This window comes from Nuphar pumila, chromosome 1 (assembly GCF_984573655.1).
Source record: "Nuphar pumila chromosome 1, dmNupPumi1.hap1.1, whole genome shotgun sequence".
Classification (NCBI taxonomy): domain Eukaryota; kingdom Viridiplantae; phylum Streptophyta; class Magnoliopsida; order Nymphaeales; family Nymphaeaceae; genus Nuphar; species Nuphar pumila.
In genome coordinates, this window is record NC_143249.1 from 12,103,988 (window position 1) to 12,123,308 (window position 19,321).

The 19,321-nt window shown below is 38.8% G+C and overlaps 1 pseudogene; it reads left to right on the plus strand.

The window, feature by feature from the left end:
* The first annotated feature begins 7,749 nt into the window (after positions 1-7,749).
* Positions 7,750-11,723, plus strand: LOC149847984 (brassinosteroid-related acyltransferase 1 pseudogene; annotated as a pseudogene).
* Positions 11,724-19,321: the final 7,598 nt, after the last annotated feature.

Genomic DNA, 19,321 nt, shown 5'->3' on the forward strand with positions numbered 1-19,321 from the left:
GACTGACCAGAGAGCACTGGTGTACATCCTGGAATCAAAGGAGTTTGATCTGGCATCCTTCATCTTGAGCATCTTCACACACTCCCTGCTAGCCAGGTTTGCTCAACCGACAGGCAATTGATACTTCGACACACAGAAGGTCCTCGCCTGAAACTCGTCTAGAAAAGTTTTGATGATGTGCTGAAATCACAAGATTTTCATGTATTTTTTATAGGGCTGCAATCTACAGTTTCAACCAACAGTAGTCTGGGTAACTTGTGTATAACATGGATCCAGGTCCTGTACTGAACTCTTCCTTTGCCATTACCTTGAATCAATTTCATTTAGGCTCTGTTTGGAAACTGGCAGCTGGGATGGGAGGCATTTGGTAGATACATGGTCAAATTACCTTGGTGGTGCGTGTTTGGAAACTGGTAGCTGGGATGTGTGATCGAGTTCATGCATTTGGGAGAGGAAGTGAGACTTGTCTCCCCTTTATATTTGCACTAAAGAGTGGATTTGATAGCTATCACTTTTCCAAATTCCGAAACTCACTCGGACTCATTAATTTCCAAACAGAGGCATACTTTTCTCGGCCATCATTTCAATAGTTGAAGATACTTGACTTCGGTTGAATCTTTTGGTTTTTGAGCTTGCTTTCCATGTGTTTTTGCCCTTACTATTGATATGTTGCTGACTTTTTACTAATCTATCACTAATTCCTCCCAGTGTAAATTTATTATACAAAATGTCTTCTCACATGTTTTTCCAAAGGTGCAGTCGGGTTAGAACTTGGAAGAAAGTTCAAAACCATAATGAAACAATCTGCCCATTCCCGTATGAAACAATTGGCAGCAGCAATATCTTTTATATTTTGATTAATGGTGATCCTGAGACAGACACGTTATGACATGCTGACATGTGTGGATATTATTTAAATTTTTTTTTATTATATTTAAATGTCAAATATTTTATATATATTAAAGCATAAAACACAATTTTTCATTGATTAAAATTTAAATTCATTTCATATCTTTTTTTTAAAAGAAAGTAATTCATTTAGCAAAAGTACAGCACCAATTGTGAGAAGTGTTGAGGTATCACACCCACAGTTCACGCAAACAGTAATTAGAAACAGGGCATGTTTCACATCCCCAACTAACAGCAAGAACAGGGAAGCGTGAACATCAGAAAAAGAAAAAAACAAATAGAGAAGCAAGGTCTATTGGAAGATATAGAAGCCCAACGCTCTATGCTAAAATGCGTCTGCTCCCTATCCAGTCAATGGCAGTCCCAAGCCATTTATAATGGGCCTTGGAGGAGATCTCCCATCTCAGCTAATCGTGGAGTGCTGCAAAACTAGACTGCATTACAGAATCGATGATGGTTTCTCTCGTTCCAGATGAACTTCCAAGCTTAGTATACCCATACCCTCCAAACAAATTTTTATTTATTATCAAGTTGTGATGTAATTACTACACGAAACTAAAATCATTCCAATGCAGATTAAGGTCACACCATGCCAGGTTCACCAAGCCCCTGAAAAATGAGCAGGGTCAAAATAAATGAGAGTGTTTTTTCTTAGTTACCGCAATGGATGCATCAACTAGTAAAGTGAACACCGTGCTATTGCATCCTCGATTCAATGTTAACCCGGCCAAGTAGAATCTGCCAAGCTAAGAGAGATGCTCAAAGTGGTAGGCCACCCCTCCAAAGCGCCTTCATTAGAAGCCATTAATGCATGCCCGGGCTGATCAAGAACGAGTAAAAGGTCTTAGTGTTGAAGGTATCATCCATAGCAAATGTTATGTGCAACGGGTGAAGAACTTGAGAATTGAGGACTGACCATTGATGAAAGACCAATTCAGAAGGGTTCCTATGAAGAGTTAAGTCCCAAAAATCATGTGATGGTGGTAATCAAACATCGCCAACTTTGGCATATTTTCTTTTTGTGGCTGCGTATAAGGTAGGGAAGATGTCTCTAAGTCGGCCATGGATCCAAAGTGTCTTGCCAAAAGCGAGTTGGGTTGTCATTCCCCACTTCGAACCCGAATGCCAATGCCAGAGGCAAAATTCATCAAGGGCTACCACCCACCCCTTCCAAATTTTCAAACCCCTCTTCTATAAATGCTTTTTGGACCAATTAAAGGGCCATTCATGTAAAGCATATTTTTTAGTGAAGATGGAAGCAATTCTACTATCTTTCTTAGAAATGACCCATAGCCACTTTCCCAAAAGAGCCTTGTTGATTTTATGTATGTTGTGAATTCTCAAACCCCCAAGGCTGAGTCGTTTAGAGATGAAATGCTAACTTACCAAAGAATTATATGAGCCTTCCGCTTTGCCCGACCAAATAAATACTTGAGAAAGTCTAATAAACATTTTTGTCTACCTTCTTTGGGACTTTAAAAATCTGCATATAGTCTAAGAGCATGGGAGTTATGTTGAATTTTACCAAAAAAATGTCCCCGGCCTTTGATAGCAAACGGTTTGCACAATTTTGAATTTTTTTGGTGACCGTATCCTCTAAATGAGACCAATGAAGCTCTCTAGAGACATCAAAGTGGAGAGGCAAGTCTAGGTACTTCATGAGTAATCAACCCGTCTTGCATTTAAAAATAGAGGTTGCTAACATTCGCATCTCCCCCGACGGATCATTCAATACCGCACCATTCATTCTCAAGCCTGAAATATGGGCAAATGCTTGAATGATAATCCAAAGAACTCTTTTTTGTTTTTTCGAGAAGTGATTTCTATTAAAACAAACACATAGCTCACATCTATAAGGTCAAATTTTCAAAAAAACACAATATATATATATATGAGAACTGAACATATTAGGGCCTTCTTTTCTCCTTCTGCTCCATAGTGTGAAGTGTTTTATGATAGATCTGAACCGTTAGATGTGTTTAGCATGCTCAATTTAGTGGAAATCAACTCTTGAATCATGTTTTTTCGACAAAAAAAATGCATTTTTATGAGCCAATAAAAATTTGATGCCTTCATAGGCATTGATTTTGAATCACCAAAAAACCTGTATACAGGTCATATTTCGGTGATCCAAAAGCCGGTTTCTACTAAACAAAACCTATAGATGACATCTGCGGTGTTAGATATGAGAAAAATACCAAAAACTAGGCTTTTTGAAGGGACCTAACGGTATAGAACGAGCACATTACTCTCTCTCTCTCTCTCTCTATATATATATATATATATATATATATATAGTCTAAGAGTATAAATCTCTTTTCTAATGTAAGAGTAAAATAGGTGGGTGAACGAGCTTCTTGAAAAATGAGGTGGGGAGATTGCTCTTGGAAAAGAAAAGTGGTTGCTCAAGATTTTGAGTATGCACAAAAAACACAAAGGAGAGAATCGAGAGGCTGAGGATGATGGGAATGAGGGGGACAAAAGGACAAGCTGTGACTCACAGACATGCATGCTATCACAAATATAACAGGTGGCCATGTTCTTTCAGTGGTAGCCACCCACAAGCACCAGTGGGCCGCCCCCTGTCCATACTAGTGACACCCATTTTGTGGGTCTGGCTAATTAATTAGCTCTCTCTCTCTCTTTATATATATATATATATATATATATATATATATATATATATATATATATATATATATATATATATATATATATATATATATATTGTGGGTCCCAAATTCTTTGATTGAAAACTACAGGAGGATGTTTTGACCAAATCTGACCTCATGGATGTGTTCAATATGGCCAAAATAGTAGGAAATTGACCATTGAATCATTTTTTAAGTAAAAGAATGATTTTTAACCCCCATAAATTGTGTGACACAAAAAAAAAAACAATGTCCAAGGGTTAGTTTTTATTCAATTAAGTATCTAGATCATATCTAGAGGTTTGGATGCATACAACAATAACAACAACTACACCTTCATCCCAAAACAATTGAGGTCGACGATATGAACCAAAAAAGAAAATCATTCTGGGTCTTCCACATGAATCCGTCTCCTTCAATCATTTCTATCCAATAATGCTATATCCTCGGTGAGGTTCAAAGCATTCATATCCTTTCCTATCATCTCCATCCAAGTCTTCCTAGGCCTACCCCGACCTCTTTTAACTAATATATTTTCCTATTTCTCCATCCTTTTAACTGGAGCATCATTAGACCTTCGCCAAATATGTTCAAACCACCCTAAACGATTCTCTCTCATCTTATTTTCAATGGGTGCAACGCCTACCTTCTTACGTATCTCCTCGTTTCGAATCTCATCTTTTATTATATTTTCATACATCCATCTAAGCATACATATCTCAGCTACACTCATTTTTTGAATATGATGTCTCTTGGCAACCCAACATTCCGTACCATATAGTAAAGTGAGCCTAATAGTCATCCTATAAAACTTTTCCTTCAATCGCAATGACATTCTTCGATCACACAACACTCCAGTTGCACTTTTCCATTTCATCCACCCAACCTTTATCCTATGATTTACATCTTCATCAATTTCTCCATACTTTTGAATGATAGATCCCAAATATTTGAAACAATCATCCACCGGTATTTCTTGCTCACCAAGCTTCACTACACTCTCATCACTACTTTGTTGCTTACTAAACCGACATTCCATATATTTTATCATACTTTTACTCAACTTAAAACCTCTCGCTTCCAATGTCTGTCTCCATAATTCTAACTTAGCATTAACCCCAGCTCTAGACTCATCAATCAAAACAATATCATCAGCAAACAACATACACCACGTCACATTTTCTTGAATTGATCTCGTAAGCTCATCCATCATTATAGCAAATAGGAAAGGGCTTAAAGCAGATCCTTGATGTAACCCAACCGTTATAGGAAAATTGGTTGTCACCCCTCCACAAGTGCGAACATTGGTTATTACTCCTTCATACATATCTTTAATTATACTAATGTACTTGAGAGAAACGCCTTTCTTCATCATTGTCCATCAAAGAACGTCTCTAGGTACTTTATCGTATGCCTTCTTCAAATTAATAAAAAACATATGCAAATCTTTGTTCCTCTCTCTATTTCTCTCAATAAGTTGTCTAAAAGATGTAGAGCTTCTATAGCTGATCTTCTAAGCATAAAACCAAATTGATTCTCCGATATTATGACAACATTCCTCAACCTAGACTCAATCACCTTCTCTTAAAGTTTCATAGTATGACTCATGAGTTTTATACCATGATAGTTTGTACAATCTTGTATATCACCCTTATTTTTATACAAAGGCACCAAAGTACTCTGAAAAAAAAAATTAAAGCATTTCATTGGAGGGTTTGGAATCATGTGTAGCAAACACTATATATATATACATTTTATCATGGAAACCTCTTGACTTAGTGGGTGTTTGCTTGTCATGGAATCGGGGTGCCACAACACCCCTTCCGTGGAAACAGAATTAAACCCTCCCCACGGGAACTGTTTCCACAGAAAAAGGGGTTCGTTGTGTAAAATGACACACCGGTTGATGCAAATCCGTGATCCCATGTTTGTTTTGGCATTTAGGTTCTGCGGAAATGCACACTCATCGTTGGATTTCTGCGAAAAACCCAGATTTTCTGTGACACTCTAACACCCCCTTAGTGTTGTTAATCGATCGAGCTTATGTCCAACTTTCCTGAGGTCTAGCATACCGAGGTTTTATAGATCCCTACTGCAACTTGACTATGTAATTGGTCAAGGGAAATTGGGTCTGATGTATAGCTCTCCAAGGTGGAAACGATAATCCAGGAGCCATTTTGGTGTGTTTTCTGTATATAATGCGGATCCACTTGTAAGAACTCCAACCCCAATATCATTTAGACAATTCGTTCAGCCCACGGGCATGTCATGTGCTCTGCACTTTATCAGAGTCTTTATTTTAGTATCAATGTCGATGAGGGAAGCAGAAAAAAGGGGACCATAAATACCTTCTTTGGTGTTGGTACAATGCATTGATGTGAAACTTGTCTGATTACAAAGGTTTTTACTGCTGCCTGTCTTTTATAGCAATGTCAGTTTTATGGTTCTTTTCCTACAATGAAGGAAGAAAGGGCCCTTCTGAATGCCTTTCAAGTTTCAACTACAGATTGTGCACAAAAATAAGATTGGAAGCTTACATGCATCCAAAAAGGTCATGTCACTCTTCACAAGCAAAGAGACACGAAAGCACAGTTTGGGGCACAGCTGCATGTTCTGCAGGCCTTCAAAACCCTCAGGTTGGTTGGTCCCTCGATGTTGATTTTCTTTTTCTTTTTTAGGATGATGAACCCTTGCCGAAGTGACGAAAACCTCGAGTGGGGCCCCACGACCACCTTGATGTTGATTTGAAACAACTTGATTTGACACTGACCAATCTTGTAAATTGGCTCACCCAACATGCTGGGTCGAGCCACAGAAGATCATACCAAAAATTTACTGAAAGTTGCCTATCGAAAAATGTACTGAGGGTTTCATGTTTTGCACAAATTTCAGCCATCTTTTTTTTGTTTTTTGGCCATTGATGCCGTTCATCTAGAAAGTGGATGTTGCACAAGAGCCAGGTTTGAGCCCAGCTTAAGCTGGAAAAGCAAGGCATGTCCAGAAAAAATATATATATATATATATATATATATATATATATATATATATATATATATATATATATATATATATATATATATATATATATGTTGAAGCTCAGCTCGAGCTCAAGCTGAGGTTGAACATTTTCTGTACAGACTCTGCTCGGGTCAAGCTCAAACCCAGCTCAGCTCATCTCATCTGGGCTTCAGCTAATTTCATTTAAAGAAAGTAGGGATACTTGATGCGCGCAAGGTGGGATTCAAACCCTCCCCCTCGTATGCTAAATACACACGACTTACCCATTTAGGTAAAACTTCTTTTTGTGATTCATAGCCAACAAATATTCTACATATTCATAAATAAGCGCTGATATAACTATACAACGTCTCTGATATCTAATGAGCTTGAGCTCTTGTTCAAACTCAGCTCATTTACCTGCTAGGATGAGTTCTAACCAGGCTTAAACGAGTCGAGCCCGAGCTAGCTCGGCTTGTGGTGCAGCCCTAAGTGGATGGCATCAAAAAAATTTTAGAGGCCCACTTAGATGGGGACCATCCTATTTGATGAGTTTTTTGTGCTGTTCATTTCCTAGATAGACGGCATCCAAGGTGCCTTTTACAGAAAAAGTGTCCAAGGTCCCTCGGGCGCTAGACTGTGGCACAATTAGTTCAAATTCTTCCAGAGCTGACGAAGTCTCCCAAAAGACAAACCTGGTTCTTGGTTGGGCCCAGTTAATTCTCCTCCCACCTCTGTTTTTGTCTTCCGTTCTCTTCTATCCTTCTCTTTATTGTTTGTGTCCTCCCGTGATGTGCCTTTTGAACCTTCCATGATGGCAAAATGTGAGCAACAACACCAACATGTTCACGTTGTTATCCACCCCAACACACACACACACACACACACACACACACACAGTAACAATGTTTTTGTTTTTCACTTGCTAAGCAGCATTTTTGAAAATCTAACATGTAAAAGCTATACACACACACACACACACACACACACATATATATATATATATATATATATATAAGAGAGAGAGAGAGAGAGAGAGAGAGATTGTGGTGTCCCACAAAGCACAAACATGCAACTTCCCATTAGATCATAGCATGTTTATTAATAAAGCCACTCTCTCTGCACGATTGCACCTCCCTATTTCAACCCTCGCCCTCCCTCTCTTGAGCCTACCACACCTCCAAAATTATCCATGGAGTCTGAGAGTGTGATAATCAAGAGTTTCACTTCTGTCTATCCAGACCCCCTACACGTCCATCAAAACGGAGAGAATGGGGAGCTCCTCCCTCTCTCCAATCTTGACCGGAAGTGTCCCTCGCTCATGTACTCAATCTTCTTCTACAAGGCCCCCACTGACGGGTTTGAATCAGTTGTCCAGAAGATGAAGTTGGGTCTTGAGAAAACACTGTCTTATTGGTACCCAGCAGCTGGAAGGCTCACCATAAACCGAGAAAATGGAAAGCTTGACCTCATTTGCAACATGAAGGGTGCAGTCCTAGTAGAGGCTTCCACACCAGTGGAAATCTCGCAACTTGGAGATATATCACAGTACAACCCATTCTATGAGAAGCTTGTTCACAGGCCACCCTTCAATGGCTCCTATTCTGACATGCCTCTGGTTGCTGTTCAGGTGAGAAAATTTAAATATAAAACTTGCTAAACAAATACTCACTTTCATTTCTTCTAAAGCAATTTTATCATGTACTAGCTTAGTAAATGGAGTAGAAGCCAATGAAAACAAATTAAGGACTTTAGCATATTATATAAAACTTCTGATTGTTTTCAGAAAAAGACAAGAAGAACTTCCTCTTTTCTTCTCTTTTTTAATTTTAGGGATATCTTTCACAGAGCCAATATTTTGTTTTATGTATCTATTCTCTGTTTGAAACTTTTCATCGTAATTCTATTCTGTTCAAGCATCTTTCTTTTTCACATGCACATGATTCATTCTGGTATAGATGATAATCCTTTTTTTTTTTTCTTTTTTGAAAGAGGTAGTCCTATAAAACTAATTAGCCCCATAAAATCATCGCCATTTTAGTGAATCTCAACAAATACAGTTTCCAAGCTCACAACGGCTCCACACCTGGCTAGGCAGGTCAAGTTAACGCATTAAACCGAAGGATATCAAGAGTCTATAAGCTCACAAGGGCTCCACACACCCAAATCTTGTCACCTGCATGCATGTCCCTTGCCGCAGTCGAGTTAGCAGGCTTCCTGGTTGACGAGGAAGCGGGGCGGCCGATGGATTTTAACTTGTTGGGAGTGGGTCAGACGGTAGACCATTATATGAAACGAACAAATATAGGTTCCATTGCCCAGAATAGGCTCGGTGGGCGAGGGTCCTACCCTCGGAGTTTTATGCTGCTGGGACGGCGATTGTCTCCCTGCCTGATTGTTGTTTCTTCGGGTTATAAACGAAAATACAGGTTCCATTGATAGGAAGGTGATGCAACTAATCATGACCCCATATGTCATGCATGCAGGTGACAAGATTTGGGTGCGGAGGGTACACAGTCGGCGTGGGCACAAGTCATTCCTTGTTTGACGGCCCAGCAACTTTCAATTTTTTAACTGGATGGGCTCTGATAACAGCAGGAAGATCAGACGTGAGTTGTGAACTTGTAGAGCCAGTGCACGACAGAAGTCGATTGTTGGTAACACCAAACAGTGAGAACACCACCAAGTGCGGTGATGGTAATAATGATGACAGCGATCCCATGAAAAGCCTAGTCGTACCCTTTTATCATCTTTTCCAACTGATTCAGCAGGCAATGGCCTCTACTGAATGGGCTCAGTCAGATGCAGCAGCAGGAGGCTGCGAGTACTCCCAGATGGGGAGCACACTCTATAGTGGTTATGTGTTTAAATCTTATACTCTCAGCAAAGATTTTATAGACAGCTTTAAGAGAGTATTAAATCATGAGAGGAATATCGGTGAGTGTACCACGTTTGAGGTTGTAGCAACACACCTGTGGAAGGTACTCTCCCTCTCTCTCTCACACGCACACACATAAGCATTTGAATGCATGTATGCTCATGTATGTAGGAATGGAACACGATACTTGTTTCATTAGTTCAAAAAATGAACACAATTTTTGTGGTGGTATATTTGAGCATACAGTACTATCATCTAATTCCGCTGCCTTTGGACTTAAAGCTCGTGATGCTTAATGTCTTTTGGGTCAAGTTTTATATAGCATAATTGCTGCATTTGTGAGTGGAAAGCAAAGGAGGCATTCTAATCGGTATGATTCACAATATATCTCTTGGACTTCAAATCGTTCAAAATGATCACCTTTTTCAGAGAAATAAATTCCTGTAACGACCACTCTACCAGCAATAAATGCTTGCCAACTATCAATGCAGATGTCTTCTTCCATGGGGAATGGGTCCAGGAATTATGTAGCCCTCTGCATGCTATGGCAAATAACCTTATGCCATTGTGTTCAATATCCAAACGGTTTTCTTGTACACCCTGGAGGTGCATCTCTATCATGGTACCTAATGCCTTTCAGGTGGAGCCCAGGCCGGAGGTCTTACCTGCTATCCCGGATCAGCTAAGGGCTCTGGCTCAATAGCACAAAGCATCTCAAAGACAGCAGGGGTTGCATCAAAACCCAAGCTGGAAAGCAACGCCCTCATCTGCGGTGTGTCAATGAGGCGGGTTTGACCTAGACCCGACCGGACCAAACCCTACAGGGTCAGGGTTTTGTGATGAAAAAGAAGGTCCAATTACAAACCGAGTCGGACCCAAAGGGTCCGATTAGAACATGGAGCCGGGTATGGTATGATCTGCCCTCTTCCATCTCTACACGGACCCATTATCAGCACCTAAAAACAGATCCGAGTTCAGATTCACCTGGGTCTGCACCAGATCCAACCCATTGACACTCCTACTGCTAGTGCAAATAGTAAAACTTATCAAGGCAGAACTAAATAGTGATCAGCAGGGGGTGCATGAAGACACTCAAGATGAAGGATGCCTCTGGCCGGGATGCACCCGGCGTGGCTTTCACTGGTCAGTTCCCTTAAGGCATGGTGTCAAGGACTACCCGAGGTTTACTTTGTCGGGAAGAAGTAACCCACACCCCTAGAAAAGTTTCCTCGTTATAGAAAAAAGTTCTTAGGCTCTAACCTATGTATTATGCATGAATAAGGACATAGATGCGCACGTGTGTGTGTGTGTACACGCTCATTCATGCATGCATGTGTGTATGTTATGCATAGCTTTATGTGGTGCATCTTTTGGAAGATTTAACACTTAGTGATCAGTCATCATTAAATATACATATTCATGGATTAGCACTTCCCCTCTTGTGCTAATGGACATTATATTGTGCATGTGTATGTATATTTATGACTGAATACAGTATACCCTAAGAGCTAGAATGGCCCCTGCAAAATATGGAGTCATAATTTAGCCGACTACATGCCATCCTCATTGTTTCGAGTATGAAACATAGATTCATACATCAATGTACATTGTGCATATGTCTACGAGAATATAGGCAGATATATATATACATATCCTTCCGTGTTTTTTTTTTTTGAAAGACAATATATCCTTTGACATGGTATTATACTCTCTTTTTTTTTCTTTTTTTGCTAGCTATGCATTCTTTTGATTGAACAGCTTATGTTCAACTGTGATAATGGTGTATACAGGCAAGAAACAAGGCATTAAACTTTCACAAGGACAAAATGGTATGCTTGCAATTTGCTGTGAACATTAGAAACAAATTGGTGCCACCCCTTTCAAAAGGGTTCAGTGGGAATGCATTTGTCCTGGCTTCTGTGTCATGCACAGTAGGGGCCCTAGAAGAGGAGAGCTTGGAGGGGACAATTAGCAAGATAAGGGCAGCCAAAGAAGCAGTCACTAACGACTATGTGAGGATGTATCTGCAAGCGCTTGAAGCTCCCCAAGTGCCACTTCCTCCATTGATGGAACTCACCATGGTCTCTGACTTGACCAGGTGCCCATTTCATAAGCTGGATTTTGGTCAAGGGCATCCAATGCGTGCATACCCACTAGCTTCTGCTCTTCCACATGCTGCATACCTTGTTCAGGGCTCCAATGAGGAAGCAAGCATCAATGTGATTATCGGCCTACTCCCTCAACATGTGGATGCCTTCACCTACTACTTTCATAGCCAACTGTTCTAAGTGTTGGGAAAGCTGATCACTTATAAGGGTTCTCGTCATTTCCATGCGTACAGTGATAGATCATCTCTTCTCTAAAAGTTTCTCTGTTTTAATAGCCTTAAGGCCTTAATTATGTACTAAATTACCAAACAAAACATATACATGATTGCTGTAACTCTTTTCTGTTATTCAAAGCATATATGTTGGTGCGTGATCTCCAAAAACATACTTTTTGATATTTATCATGGGGAAACCCGGTTCAGGTGGTGGGCCTCGAGAAGATTGATGCTCTGCCATATGGTTCACCACCAAGCGGTTAAGAACTCCTCGGCCGCCCCCCTCGCCTACTATTACTACAAAGAGCCTGCTGTTTCAGCCTTAAGGCAAGAGACGCATCTTAGGTATCGAATTAGTAACATCCTTAACTTGATTGCCTTAAGCTGACCCACCTAGCCAGGTGTGCGGAGCCCTTGTAGGCCCCAAAGCATGTGTTGAGCCAGTTTATTTCAAAGGTATCCTGCAGAACAATCTTATTCTTGTTATATGGGGGTAATTAAGGCAGTTCAGTTGGACCCTGGACCAGAGGCACAAATGTGCAGTAGACAGCACGTTGCATCACATCAACTTTGCTGTGTTATGGCATGTAGCAGTTGCTGGCTAAAGCCTTTAGACAATAGAGATGCATGGGCTCCATCTTATTCTCTCCAACTTTAAGTAGCCCCCAAAAGCTCACTTATTTTTTAAAAGTAACCACCTATGCTGAGCTTGGTATGGGAAGCGCCCTCCATTTCTGCATAGATAGTAACAGTGCCTTATCTTTAACTGCATAACATGCCTGTCTGTGTGGAGGTGGAAGCTTTCCTCTATGGACTTTTGTGTAGCTGTATGCAGCGACAGTGTGACAATACTGTTCGGGTCTGAGATTGACAGACATAAGGTAAGCCCCACGGGGTGAATACGTTATAAGTGTTTGGCCCTTTTAATGGAGGGTGTGAGGCCCCATGGTGCCAGTGGGTGGGTTGGGCAGAACACTAAATCTATTTTGCAATGGGGCTCCAATGATCTCTTTAACACGGAATGACAGGTAGGGGTGTCAAAAGGTCGGGTTTGGTTCAGACCTAGGCAGAACCAGACCCTAACCTCATTTAAGATGATAGTACCAGGTCCAGAATCAGGTCAAATCAGACACATCATAAGAAAAACCATACCCACATCCTATAGGGATTACATGAACCAGACCCAAATCATACCTAGTAAATAATATTTTTTTTAACATTTTTACATTGAAAATTTGTGAAACTTAATCAGAACTCAGGTGGGGGTCTCGTATGAAATTTTACAAACCATACCCAGCTCCATATATTAATCGGACACTTCAGATTTGACCCGGATTCTCATCGGGCCTTCTTATTTATCACCAAACCCTGGCCCTATAGGGTTTGGTAGGGGTTGGGTCTGTTTAAACCTGACCCATTGGAACCCCAAGCATCAGGTGATATTGATTTTTCAATATTCACCACACATCTTGGTGCTACATAGCACCTTGATGGAGAGCTCCTTTGGGCTCTCAAAAAGTCATTTCGTGCCAGTAGGACATCTTGGTGGTACGGAGATGACTTCGAAACAGGATGTGCGGTGGATATTAAAAATCACCACTGATGGTGATATTAATTATCACATGTCTGATCCCAACTCATCTCTTTCAATGACACCATATTCACTTTCTAATACATTTTACAAAGTGAATCTCATTTGAACAGTACTAAAAAAAACAATCAAACATCACATAACCCCAAAACCAAACTCATAAAAAGTGAATTGATATAATCCCAAAAGTAAAATTTAGAAAGTGAATCTCATTTTTATTAGATTCACTTTGTCACGAGGTCTCATGAGATTTTAAAATTGATAAGAAATGAGAAATGAGGAATAAAAAAGAAAGTCATAAGAGAATTGAATGAAGAATCGAAATAGAACACAAATAAAAATAACTATTCTCAAATTTCATGACTTTTTTAGTTTAAAATTTAATTTTTTGTTAAAATATAAAAAACATGACTACCAATTTAAAGAAAGCACATGAAAAGTGAGTGAGAAGTGTGAGATAAAACATATAAAAATATGAAAAGAAGTGCAAAAGAACATAGAAGAAGCATGGACCAGATATATGGAAGGCATAGAAGACGTGTGGGAGAGTCAAGATTCCCATCAAGTTTCAGAAGCGAAGAGTATCATGCTTTCGAAGTGTTCTTCCCACCTATCTAAGAAGCTTATGGTAACTTTGAGCCAAATCTCTCTCTCTCTCTCTCTCTCTATATATATATATATATATATATATGAGATTTTCCTTTTTTTTTTTAGAAATATTCATTTTTTGAAATCTCCCAAGATTTTCCTCTGCGGAGAATATCCTGAGAACTAGATTTGTGACTATTTTAAACCATTAGCTATTGTAAAATCTTGAAAACTCTTCTATGTGAAAATTTTAACTGGAAGATTAGACTCTAAAAATGAAAAACACTGCTTTCTGGCCTTGACACCAACATTCTTAAAAATCACTGAAGTTAAAATTCAGGGTGCAAACATATGGCTTTCTGAAGTAGAAGGTCCACATTAATGAAATTCTGCAAGTATCAAACAATCATGATCTATTCTGACACCATTTTGATGTAAATATTGTTGGAGAACAATGTGGGATCCACCTGCAGCGTGAATCTCATCCTCCCATCTCATATCTTGATGAGCAAGATAGCAATCATGGAAAGATTAGACAAGAGAAGGAAAATCTGGAAACTAAAGAGCAAAGGAAAATCTTCTTACATGATGAGGGACTTCAAACACAAGGAAACCAATGAAGGAGGTCAACAGTTTATTTTATCAAGGAAGAGAAGCCGAAAACATGAAGTTCTCCGTCAAAGGATGTTTTCAAAATTATGCAACTGATTCTCATAAGATTAAAAAGCACGATAGTAATCTCTTGACTAACATTATTAATAGAGGGCACAACCTCCTCTCAAAGGATTAAGAGAGCGTGAGGATTCATCTTAGTTTCATAAGAACTGAACCACGTAAACTATTCTTATAAGTAGAGTTCGACTATATCAGTGGTAAATCAAATGGTTCAAATAAAAGATTTAATAAAGAGAAGAATCTAAATTAGATTAATCTCTAAATCAAAACAAAAACATGAATAATTCAAGTAGCCTTACTCCTATGCAAATGAATAAACAAGCATTGTAAATCTTACAATACTTCTCTACCACTTTCTTTTTGTAAGATGTATCTTAATAAAAAAACTATTGTTTATTAGGCAAGCATTGGATGCTAAATCTTAGATATGTGGATTGGGCACTTCATGCGTTTATTAATCAGGTCTATAAACGATCCTGGTCTAAAACCAAGGAAGGATTGGGTATGCAAAGCAAAACAATTTAGGTTTATGATCTAGCACACACACACACACAAGAAAAAAAAAATTAAAGAGTAGCTCGACTTAAGGTCCCAACTACAACCAGGTCCACCGGGGTCCAGATTGACCGACCACAACCGGGTTTGATTTGACACTTAACAGTCCATTGGTCATCCCCACGTGAGCCATTCCAACATCACAACCATAGTCCCCAAACTCCATACTCTTGCTTCTCCAACATTCTGGCCTTCCCATGCACATCCACAGTTTAAGTGTCCCAACTTGGCGTCCACAACTAGATCTCCTCTGGCCCATTGTCACTCCCACTAGTACACTTGCCGGACTTGACACTCATGGTCCACTAGCCTTTCAGTGGTGAAGGATTTCACCAACCTCTGACTTATTACTTCACCAACATTCACACCATGTGCATCACAGTTTCCAACATCTCACCTTATGGGGGTAAGGGGTATGCCAACTGAGTTTTACGCTACTATGACACTGATCCTAAGTATGGCAGAAAGAGCCAAGGTGGTTAGGTCTCCGATCCTGGAGGCCGTGGTTTCTGTTGGATCTTGATGTTTGAATCTAATGGGTCATAGGGGCTCATAATGGAATTCAAGGAGCTACACAATGGTGGGCTGGTAACTCAAAAAATGTGAGACTTGATGAGATTAAAATCCTTGTTCAAGGCAAAAAAATAACTACCCAAGTGAAGACTATAAATCCCTGGCCCTTAAGCACTGCAAGCAATGACCAAGCAATAGCAGGTTGTTTACCTGAATCCCCTCTTGTCTTTTTCTCTCCCTCACACTATGCACACCTCGATCTCAAAAAACAATTATGGTATCAGAGGGTTATCAGTGTGCGCAGAGTCTGTAAAATGAAAAATCGATCACTGGAAAACGCGAGCAGCCTCTCAAACCGGTTAATCGAAACAAGCTTCTTAGGGTACGAAAAAAAAAACAGTCAGAGGGGAGATAAACTGAGAGAGAGAGAGAGATGGCCTATCCTAAGACTGGGTCATCGGTGGGTTCATTGGTGGCACCGGAGACATCGATCTTCTTCTTCTCTATGCCTTCTTCCTCCCCACCAGCAGCCCTTCTAAACTATTAACAGGCAGAGTCAATGTTCGAACTCCATCAGCAGACGAAGAGGAGATTCAAGGGACCAGTGTTATTTTCTGCTGGAATCTTTAGCTCCACAAGGATCTTTCCCTCCTCCTCAGTATAGAGATCACCGATTTGGATCGAGCCAGATCGCTGCCCGTTGTAGATCATCGATCGATGGGCATAGGCATCAACTTCACTAACAATCTACCGGATTCTGATGCATAATTGATCTCTAGACGGAAGATCCTAGACGGCGACGAGTGGACGCCTGGAGTTCGCAGCTAGCACCTCTCAGCGTCGATAGAGGGCGTAGGGTCACCGATCTGTCCATGGGCGACGGAGACACAGGGGGTCATGGCCACCATAAGTCCGTCGTATCAGGTGGTGGGCGATGAAAGAAGCTGCAGAGGAGGGAGGGCCTCTGTTGGAAGGCCATCCCCGCCAGACGACAGTTCCCGATGCTGGAGGGAAGGGGTTGTAGACCGGGGGGAGGCGGTGTCTGCCGAAGAACCCAAAAATCGTCCACTGAGTTTGGTGGTGCCACCTGAGAAAAAAGGTTGCACCATCAAAAAAATTAGAAACTGTCGGTTGTAGCCAGTGGCTCTGTTTGAGAAGAGCGGCTACTGTCGCCGGTCGGCTGAACCTCCGGTGAAAGGGGCAGTGGCGATGGTCGCCATCAGAGACAGGAAGTGGTGGGAGACCCCGCCGCCAGCCGCTCCCTTTCTTCTCTCTCACGTTTTCCCCTTTCATAAAGAAAACCCTAAAGGCTCTCCTTTTTGCAAGAATGAGTAGAAAGTTAAAAAAAAAGGTTAAAAAAAAAGTAGAGGGTTTTAGAAGGGTCGGCAAACCCTCAAAATCATTTTATTTTGAGTAATTTTATGTATTGCCTTTTCTCTTTTCGTTACTTCCTTTCAATAAACAAATATTTTATTACCTGTGCTCTTTCTAGTTAATTATGCCTATGCCTCTCTATTTTTTGAAGTAGGGACCTTGTTTTTTAAAAATTCTAGAAACATGCTAAAAATAGACCCTTGAACTTCCTGAAATTTCAGAAAAAAAAACTTGAACTTTATTGTTTAACTCAACAAGTTTTAAAAATTTTGCTTCAAGGTTCTAGTTTGTTGTTTTTTCCCATAACAGTCTTCTAACTTTTTAAATTTTATAGAAACATAATTTGATTTATTGAAAACCTCCCTATACTTTATTTTGACACAAAAACTGATTAAGAGTAAGTTTACATACAGATTAGTATGATGTGATTTATAATTTATTTATTGGTATAATTGATTACGTGTAGGTGTGCTTTGATTAGTACCTCTTTGAATCTTTTAATTGTATGAATATCATTTTTTTAGCCAATTTTATGATGGATCTCGATAGTAGTATCTTAAATATTTTTAAATTTAATTATGGATAAGTCTTTGCTTTTGTGGTGTGAATCTTATTTTGGTTCTAATTTATATATATTTGATATGGCCTTTTATTGATTCAGTTTTTACAATGAATCAAGTTGTATTAGATCATAATCCATTGGACCATATCTTTGGATCATATAAGGTGACATAGACTTTGTTGGATCCAATAATGCATACTAGATTTGGTTGAATTTGAATGGATTTAAATAGATTCAGTTAATAAGTTTGAATCCAAGTGACACCATTGGATTCGATTGAACCAATTGGACCTGCTTACCCAATTATTATACTTGAATATGTCATCTTATGAGTTTTCAAGTTATTTAAATATTGAGCAAATAACTCAACATGGATCAAGTATATATATTATGTTTTGGAATTGTTTTATGATTCAAAACTCATAGTGTAAATTTTGTACATGATACACACGAGTTGGATTCATATTGGCACCATGAGATTCAAAAATATTTTTTTGAGTATGCTTTTTGGATAGCTCTTGTTTTATTATATGGATCTATTATGGTTCCAACTTAGTATAATGGCAGTTATTCTGTATGGATCCAGATTTGAACCATATACGAATCTATTAAATATATTGACTGATATATTGTATGGGTCTAGATTTTATCTAGGTTTTATGTTAGATCTGGATAGTATCAAGTTAGATATTTGAACCTAATAATATATTGTGTATGTATCTTAGTTTAACCCAGATAGGTCCAGATAAGTATAATACTGAATGTATGATTGATCCATTTAAATTTGGAATATAAGGATATGGATTTGGATTATGAACAAATCCTTTGTGATTTATGGTTTTGCTTAAGCTTGCATGTAGATCTATTTTTACTATATATCATGTTAGGCTTGATGATAACACCTCAAGTTAGTTTTTGATTTTTTGAATGGATCCATAAGTGTGGATCTGAACTTATATATTGACATGATTTTATTGCTTATGAATGACTTTATCATGTTTGGTATATCCAAATGTTTATTGGATTAAAAATAACAACTCACATTGGATATGGATATATTAAATATCCAAATTGAATGTGGATATGAGAACTTATGTTGCTTCTAGTTTGTAATAGCTTAATGCATATATTGCTTAAATGTAATGCATTAGAAGAGTACAATCTGAATTATAATTTTACACATGCAGGTGAATATATTTTATTTTTATATGATGATATATAATCATGATTGATTTGTTTGTTTGAATGCATGAATGAATATTTTTTATGCTTTAGAAGTTTTATGCATATTACACAACATAATGGTATTTATATTTATGTCTATTTGGATCTAAATATATCAAGTAGTGGTTTACCTGATGAAAGTTAAAACATATTGCATGTGATGATGATGTACATGGATAGTGGGATTATTGACTATAGTAAAAATTTTAAAAGTGAAAGTATTTGTTATGTTTGATAAATCATATTTTATCTTGAATTTATAAGTTGATAAAAATTCATAGTACTCTACTAGTGTACATGTAGAGATGACGATGTCCGATGGTATGATCATGGAAGAACCATAAGAACTTCATGACTAAATAAGACCCACAATATTGTATTTATATGAATATGATATTACACGTTAAGGGTTATAATTTAAATCTTGACATAATAAGAAAGTTATATACTTATAGAAAATGAGTGCATGAAATAATGATTT